The sequence below is a fragment of the Maylandia zebra genome, linkage group LG17 (genome assembly GCF_041146795.1).
Source record: "Maylandia zebra isolate NMK-2024a linkage group LG17, Mzebra_GT3a, whole genome shotgun sequence".
Lineage (NCBI taxonomy): Eukaryota > Metazoa > Chordata > Actinopteri > Cichliformes > Cichlidae > Maylandia > Maylandia zebra.
Window position 1 is genome coordinate 21052245 of NC_135183.1, and position 9111 is coordinate 21061355.

General features: G+C 40.3%; 1 long non-coding RNA gene across 1 annotated transcript; it reads right to left on the reverse strand.

Annotated features, from left to right (window-relative positions):
• LOC143413191 (uncharacterized) lies at positions 1–3178 on the reverse strand. The gene is made up of 2 exons (XR_013093812.1): positions 2891–3178; positions 1–2268 (listed from the first exon to the last, which is right to left on the reverse strand). It is a non-coding gene; the product is annotated as an uncharacterized LOC143413191 (long non-coding RNA).
• Between the last annotated feature and the right edge of the window lie 5933 nt (positions 3179–9111).

Here is a 9111-nt window from a genome sequence, read left to right on the forward strand (position 1 = left end):
TTCATTTTCATCCGACCTCTTTTTATTAAGCAAAGTATCAGAATGGACTGCAATTAGTTGTTTCACAACTAAAACAAAACCCAAAGATGACTGAGGGGACGTAAAGAACATTTTAGTACTGTTTGAAAGTACTTGCATCTACATCAGAGTATGAAAAGTAGGTGGGTAAAAATGCGACTCACATTTGTTGCGTGCGTGTGCGCGCGCCGGATGACTGTATGCCAGTGGATGTGACATTGTTGAGAGAAGTAAGACATAATGAAGTTAAGCGACCTTGTACTGAAAGTAGTTTAAAAGCACCTCGGACTCCATGTGCTCGAGATGTGATAACTATGTCACAGCAATTTAAAAAATGTGTTATCAATGGTTACATAACAATCAAGATAACTTAAAGCCATAATTTTTTTTTTTTTTTTAAAGTATATATTAGCCCTCAAAAATCAGCTGTCTATATGTTGAGCCGCCCAGTTGAAATTAATTAAAAACAAGACTGGCCTGAAGTAATGCAAAAACAAACTATTAGTAATGGACAAAAACTAAAGAAAGCATGGTCCTAAACATGTTTTAACAAAACCTGCTTAAAAAAATTTAAATGGAAATCAAGACACACGGTAACCCGTGTAGCACTGTTTGCTAATTCTACCATTGGTCATATTTCTTTAAAAAGAACATTCACAAGCATATCGAGTTAATTGATCTCTACGGTACATATCTGGAGAGTAAGATATAAAAAAATCTCACTTTTTGGGGCTCTTGCTCTGAACAGATCAGCCACTGATGAAAGAAATGACATCACTGCCCCTCTGTGTTCATAACTGAGAACTGCACTGCAGCGCCATGAATTCTAAACGTCTAGATTCAGTTTTTCCACAACAAACACAAATTTATGGAGACAAATAAATCACTTATCCTGGATCATGCTCAGCACGAGGTATAGTGTCACTTTGGTATGAGTTCAACTTCACTCACCCATCAGACTATGTGTGCACATGTACACAGGTCCATAAGTAATTTGGTTTGATTAATTAAGATGTGCAATGCAGAATTTCAGCTTTAAGTGTTTAAGAATTACACCCTGAATTTGGATACAGCCTGTGAGTGCCTGTTATGGGCTTTTATAGGGCTTTGGAGCGTGATGTCACGGGGGTGGGCGTGGAAAGGATTTTGGGGGTCTAAACAAAGCACAAGCGAAAAAGGAGCGAAGGCACACACGACAGCCATGGTTCGTTCTTGCTGTGTGGTCGGCTGCAATGTTCGATCGCACGACCGGCAAGAGAATAAGCTTGAAAAGGGTTTGTCTTTTCATTCTTTCCCAACCTGGAAGCAACATGAGGCAGCTCGTGTATCGATGTTACCAAACGAAGGCGTCTAGCCTGGATAGCAGCTGTGAGACGAGCTGATATCCAGTTGGTAAGTTCTAAATATGTTCATATCACTCTTTATAGCCTATTAGTTTTATTTTCGATGCGCTCTGAGCTCATAGCAAATTAGAACAAACATCCTACTGAGTGATTTTGCAGAACTACCTTCTATCTATAGAGTTGCTAATTATTTGGCATTATTGCAGCAAACCAGCCAATGAAATGGATGAAACATCGTGACTGGGTTGCAGCGCTACACAAGGGACCTGCTTCAAACACACCACCATGCCAATCAGATTACTTCTTCCATGTGAGGGTGAAGAGGTGACCCTTCTGGATAAGATGGTGAAGGTTTGGTGAACAGTGTGGTAGTAAAACCAGGGAAAAATGAAACCTGCTCCTGTTAAATATTCTTAAGTCTTTTGCTGTATAAATAGCGGTATTTTTTCAAAAGATACAGTAAATAAAGTAATGTTAGTAGTGGGTGATATCATGTAAACACTCATGATTTTATGGAAACATTTTGTCATTTGTAAACTATAAAAGCAGCTGGGATTTTTCTTTTTGGAGCACGGCTCCTTTTACCTTTCAATACGGATGGTCTGTTTATGTTTTGATCAAGAGCCTTTTTTGGGCAGCTGAAGAGGAGAAGTCTATGTTATGGCCAACCACTGACTGTATCTTGGTCACATTACCCAGCAAAACCCAGTATGCAGGTTCATCTGTAACAGTCCTTGTGCCACAGATCAACACTGTTGCTTCTACATTAAACAGAAGAGCAGTGGCATGGGTGCAGGTCTCCGCGACTCCGGCCTTACAGGTGCAGTGGGCGGCTTCAACCTTCCCTGTGATGCTCACTGTGACCCGTGGCTGCAATGCTGGTTCATTCAGTCTTTGAGTGCAGGACCTGAAACACACACAGACAAAGTTCATTTAAAGACAAGAACTATGAGCCAAGGCCGACATAAATGTGTTTTATCTACTTCATCATAAATGTAACAAAGTGTTTAGAAAGTTAGCACATACATGTAATTTTTCATTTCTTTATGTGTCCATCGCTGCATGTTATATTCTAAACCTGCCTGTTCTCTGTCAGAAACCTGCCTGCAGAAAATGAACTTAAAGTATGTAATGTGTAATGTAATCACTTTAGAGATGGAGAAAGCATAAAGTGACAATTATGAATCCCTTAATATGATAAGGAGATTCTGCAGGTCATTAATCAATGTATAAAATTAAAATAAAATGTATTTTTAGTGACACAAGATACAAATATGGAAGCAAGATGTATAATTAGAATTATTTATAATAAATATGAATAAATCATTGCAATTTCTTTAACCATAAAGAATAACTAAATCCTTCAGGACAATGTCACATCAATGCACTGAACTCACTATGTTATCCACCTAACAGCCTCCACATGTTCTCACTGTAATTTCCCCTCATGAATGAATTTATGCTGCACTAATGTGAATGTTTGCAGGGAAATCAAACGCATTTCACTCGCAGTACTCGAGCTGACTTACCTTTGTTTGAATGACGACTTGTACGCGCTGATTCCACAGATAAGGTACGAAAATATGTCAGGCTACGTCAATAGCAGTTGGTCTTCAGGGTTTCTACTCCACGGCCGTATTTCATACGGCTCCACATTTCCAATGCACGTTATTTTCTGCAAGTACCGCTGCTTCCCCTCTGAACGAAATCGGTCTCTATACAGTCCATTCTCTTTTGAGCTGCTTTTAAGCATCTTGTAATCGTCTTCCAACACAGTGTGTTTGTTTTGATTCGTAGACCCCACAATGCATTGCGGCGTGACGTCAACCTTATATATATATATATGTGAGGCGTCTGCGCATGCGTAGCTCGTGACGTCACTGAAAGGAAATTCGATTGGCTATGATGTGCTGCAACGTCACATAGGCAAGAGGCTATAAATATCCCTCAGACATTTAGACATGCTCATTTGTTGGCACATGTTGAACAGTCGGCGCTCTCTCAGGAAACGTCTCACGCTTTTAACACAAACCAAGAAAATAACATTTGTGACTGCAATGTATGAAAATTCAGATCAGGAGGGGGAAGAAATTGAGCTTCCAGAAGGATCAGGTGTAGCAAAAGAAGGTGAAATAACTGCTGAAACAGAAAGTGTCCGAGCTCTAAACCCTGTAGAACAGGCTGTAGTTGACGTCATCCATGAGATATTTGGTGAAATGGATTCAACAAAGAACAAAGAAAAATACTCTCTGGCATCCATCGACTCACCTCCAATGGCAGAACCTAAGAGCGTTTCTCCAGAAAAATGGTCTCTGGTATCCATCGACTCACCTCCAATGGCAGAACCTAAGAGCGTTTCTCCAGAAAAATGGTCTCTGGTATCCATCGACTCACCTCCAATGGCAGAACCTAAGAGCGTTTTTCCAGAAAAATGGTCTCTGGTATCCATCGACTCACCTCCAATGGCAGAACCTAAGAGCGTTTCTCCAGAAAAATGGTCTCTGGTATCCATCGACTCACCTCCAATGGCAGAACCTAAGAGCGTTTCTCCAGAAAAATGGTCTCTGGTATCCATCGACTCACCTCCAATGGCAGAACCTAAGAGCGTTTCTCCAGAAAAATGGTCTCTGGTATCCATCGACTCACCTCCAATGGCAGAACCTAAGAGCGTTTTTCCAGAAAAATGCTCTCTGGTATCCATCGACTCACCTCCAATGGCAGAACCTAAGAGCGTTTCTCCAGAAAAATGGTCTCTGGTATCCATCGACTCACCTCCAATGGCAGAACCTAAGAGCGTTTCTCCAGAAAAATGGTCTCTGGTATCCATCGACTCACCTCCAATGGCAGAACCTAAGAGCGTTTCTCCAGAAAAATGGTCTCTGGTATCCATCGACTCACCTCCAATGGCAGAACCTAAGAGCGTTTCTCCAGAAAAATGGTCTCTGGTATCCATCGACTCACCTCCAATGGCAGAACCTAAGAGCGTTTCTCCAGAAAAATGCTCTGCGAGCATTTCAGGCTCTCGTAAAGATTCCTTTGAAGTATTAGAGATGGGTGTTGTGTCAAGGTCATCTTCTGATTTTAAGGAAATGTCCACTGACCTCTCCTTTTTGCTCTTTAAGACACTTCTTGTAAAATGTAAGTCTAAGACCATGCAATCTGTGGCTAAGGCCACAAGTACTTCAAGAGAAATACACACTCTCATCAACCATCTGACAGAGTTGATACAGCCTGAACTCAGCAGCACAGAGTCCGCCATAAATCTGATAAATGACAAGAATCAGTTCATTAAGAAAATGGCCAAATCCCTCATCAAGGAGTTTGGCTCCTCAGACAATGTCTTAAATGCTGCGATGTCAAATGATTCATCTTTTGACAAGGCTGTGATAAGTCATTTGAAATTCGGGCTCCCCAGTCCTCCAGAAAAGTCCAAAATTTCCAGGTTTTTTTCAGCAGTGTTAAAAGCTTTTTCAAAACCCTTTACGTGCTGCTTTAAAGGGCAGCAATGATTACATGACATTTTTGGCTTTTTCCTGCTGCCTTGCTTCTTTTAAAATCTTGAAGCAGAATTTTAGCACCAAATCCATTTCCATCACCCCCAACCAGTCGCAGCGGATGGCTGCCCCTTTCTGAGCCTGGTTCCGTTGGAAGTTTCTTCCTGTCAGAAGGGAGTTTTTCTTCCCCACTGTCGCCTTGTGCTTGCTCAAAGGGGGATCATTTGATTGTTGGGCTTCTCTGTAGTACTGTATTGTTTTTACCTTACAGTACAAACAGGGAAGAAACTTGTGATTTGGCGCTTTATTTAAGATATATATCATATACAAAATATCATATATATCAAATAAAACAATAATATCAAATAAAAACATTCAGACTGTTGTCTTGTTTTTCTATGTTGTCAAATATGTAACAAGTTGAGTGTGTGCATTCTGGTCATTAGCATTTTTGGTTTTTTCATTTTTAATGTATTTGAGCTGAATTCGGGGTGCGAGGTAGTTGCTTACTACAGCATGTTTGTATAGACACTATGGAGTTCTGAGCTACTAGGAAGTAGGAAGAGGCTGACTTAACCACCCCTCCCTCCTACCACACATACAAGATTGATTTAAATTTGTAGGATCTGATCTCTTTCAGAACCCAGCTTTGCTCTCAGGAGGTAGGAGTTAGTCTGAAACTTCAAAATGAGGTGGCCAGCTCTCTTCCATGTGTGTGACATAAGCGACTGAATCTGACAAAAAACTTGAATATTTTTCTGTCCTTTGAACATCCAATACGTACAAATAGAATAGAATAATGCTTTAAATGTCCCACAAGGGGAAATTTGATGTATAAGCGGCAAAAAGAAACAAAAATACACACAGAACAGAAAGACAATGTTTACATATTTTACATACAAACCCAGGTTGTAGTGTGCAAACAGAGCAAGATACTGAAAGATGTTTACATATTTAGAATATTTTGAATATTTTGAAAAGTGCAGGTTGTGTATTGTACCTGTGCATTAAAAAGTAGACATGTAACTTCCAATAAGTTAGTGTATATATAGACTGAGAGAAGTAATGTGCAAGTTATAACAGCAGAAGTTGTCACAGCACTGATGTAAACCTCTATGTTTGTTGGGAGCAGTTTTGATTGTGCAGTCTGACAGCTGTAGAGAGGAAGGACCTGCGGAAACGCTCCTTCAAGCATCTAGGATGCAGCAGTCTGTCACTGAAGGAGCTCTGCAGTCCAGCAACATTTACATGCACGGGGTGGGAGACTCTGTCCATCAGAGAAGTTATTTTGGCCAGAGTCCTTCTGTCTCCCACCACCTGCACTGGATCCAGGGTGCATGCCAGCACAGTTCCCTGTGGGGCCCCTGTACTGCATATGAGTATGTATGTATGTATTGTAGAATTCAACTAGGTGCAATATGTCAGTGAGTGCAGAATTTAGGAGAATCACAAGAATCCATTTGCAGTCCAAGTTCTTCCCCCCTGTTGGACAGTCATTCTGCGAGCCTTATGAATGTGTTTGCAAAGAATCAGATCTTAGTGAACTCTGGCTCAAGGTCAGGGGTCAGAGGTCAAGTTGTCTGAAAATCTTGTAAATGTGATAACTTTAGAACAAGATGATGTAGAATTTTGAAATTGATACCATAGGTGTATCTATTATGAGGCTGAGTGGGACGATTGGTCAGTATCAGTAGCTATGTGCATGACTAGTTTCATTTCATGTAGTAAATCTTTACATTGTAGACTTTCAACCTGGGGCCTCATACACAACACCAACCTGTCTACGTGGTTCTTCTTCAGCTATCTGAGAATTTTTATGGGAAGTGTATTTTTCTGGTATTTTCTTAGCCTCATCTATTTTTTAAAAAGCACATAAAAAGGAGGAAGCAGGGGAAATGGGTGAGGGTGAGCATCTGAGTGACTTTAATCCAAATTGCGATGCTTAGGCGACTTGACCCAGGCAGCTCTAAACGAGCAAAGCCTGCTTTCATAAAGACATAACAGTGTGAAAAAGTGTTCATCAATCCCTCCTTTCCTTTTCACATTTTGCTAGAAAAACGGAAAATTTATGCAGTAATTTACTGAAACGTGTATAAAAATACGTGGAGGCACAACACACTGCTCCAGTAATGTTTAGGTCCGGTCGTTACTGAAACATTGTGTTTTTCTAAATAATGGCATTCTATTCTATTCTATCTAGCTATGCTTTTCCTACATTTGCTGTGTCTTTGGGATTGTTGTCATGCTGAAAAATGAGGCCATTGTCATTAAGATGACCAATTTCCAGATGGTATTGCAGATGGAATAAACAAAGACTTCAAGTGCGTTTCATTAAAGCTGGTTTGACGGTTTGACCAGCTTTGATTATGACTGACATGCAGATACTTTAGGGTGTCTTCACTCATTCAGGAACCTTCCTAAACAAAGTTGATTTTTAGCAATGGTACTGCTACCTGGATGTAGGCCAGGCTTCTCTCAGAAGAGATGTTTGGTTTGCGAGTGCTTCTTCAGCTTGGGAATTAGCCAACTTCTGCTGATAAATGACCCACTCAGACTGAGGGTGATGGTTTCCTTTTTCTGTATTTGGTGCCAAATGGAAAAAATGGTATATAGGTTCACTATGAGGCAAGAAACAAACAAAAAACCCCCAAACCACACGCAACAATGTATCACTTCCAGCGTGTTTTAAATGAAAAACCAGAACGGATTATGTTTTCATCACAACTGTGTTCCAGCCAGGTGAGGAGAGCTACCTTCGTCATGCTTCCCTAACCTATTAATCTCGGTTTCGTACACCTTTCAGCAAAAGAAGCATCACATTGAAGCTACTTTGAATGCATCGTGTACCTGAATATTGTTGCTTATTTGCTGGATGAATTACTTGCAAGATGACATGAAAAAACAAACAAAAAAAAGGCATAATTTCCTGTGGTCGACTAATCCATTAAGCCTTCCGGGAGGCATGTAATCAGATAGAATCTAAGCTCTGTAGTGGTGCAGAGTGAGCATGTGCACAGAGCGCTATGTTAAAGTATAAAATATATCACATACCAAACGTGCCCCACATTCTAAGGTTTTCTTGGATCAATCCAGAATTTTCCATAAAATATTCTGAGCTCTCCTCACAGATTTATCTGCTTCCAACCACGGATTGAAATAACATGACTGAGCTTTAAGATGTTCTGGATTCAAAGCAACATCCCGGTGCATCACAGGTGTCTCTTTCAGCTTCTCCTACCACGGATTTGTTAACCGTTTGCACAAACCTTCACAGCCCTGCCAAGCATCCTTTGCTTATCCAGCAAAGCTCAGAAGCTGTCTCCTGCTAATTTATCCAGAAAGATGCACAACAACAGCGTGGAAGCAAGCTGCTGAATGCCGATGTTAGGCAGCCTACCAGCTCTTATTACAAAGTCTTCAGCAACATGTTATTTATTTCTGTATTTGATGTTCATTTTCTCGTTGGCTTTGATTAGAGCAGGGACGCAATAAACTACTTCCATTCTTCCTGAGTCAGTCTTGACTAAACAGTTTCTAAAATGTCAGGACACATACACCACCACCACCCGTCTTTCCAGTAATAAAAAATGTAATGGCTCATAAGGGCCAGAAAATCTTTAAAAGTAAGAGGCTGAAATTAGTCAAGTATGCTAATTGTGAAATAAATATCATTTAAACAATCAGTTGATCATTTGGTTTCACCGACTGCTTCACTTCCTAGATATTCCATGATCAGCTGTAAGTGGGATTACTCCAAAGTGGAAGTTTTTAGGGTCACTGAGGGCTGAGCATATGCAGAGCACAGTAAAGGTGCCGACACTGCATGTTGCATTTAATTGTTTATAGATGCACTTGAGAGAGCATTGAAGTGACTCCAGAATTAAAATGACATTTTACATTTTCAGGGTTTGCCATTGCTCTCAATTGGCTTTTTGCTAATTGAACGCTGTATACAATAAAGACAACAATATGTGACCGTTACGTGACAGAAGCCTGTGCATTTTCCTTTTACTGCTGATTGCTAAACAAAAATATTCATTAAAGTCCTAGAAGTAAAACCCGTGGCCCCTTTGGAGTGCACAAGAAATTCCATTATCCAGGAATTGTGGTGGTTTGGAAGCTTTCGCAACACTGGAAACTCATTTACAGTGTTTCTCCATGCACTGCATCCTAATATATATATAAAAACACCTGATATCACCCCCCCACCTTTTTTTATTGAGCTGATTTTAAAAAACCACAAACAAATTTAAAGG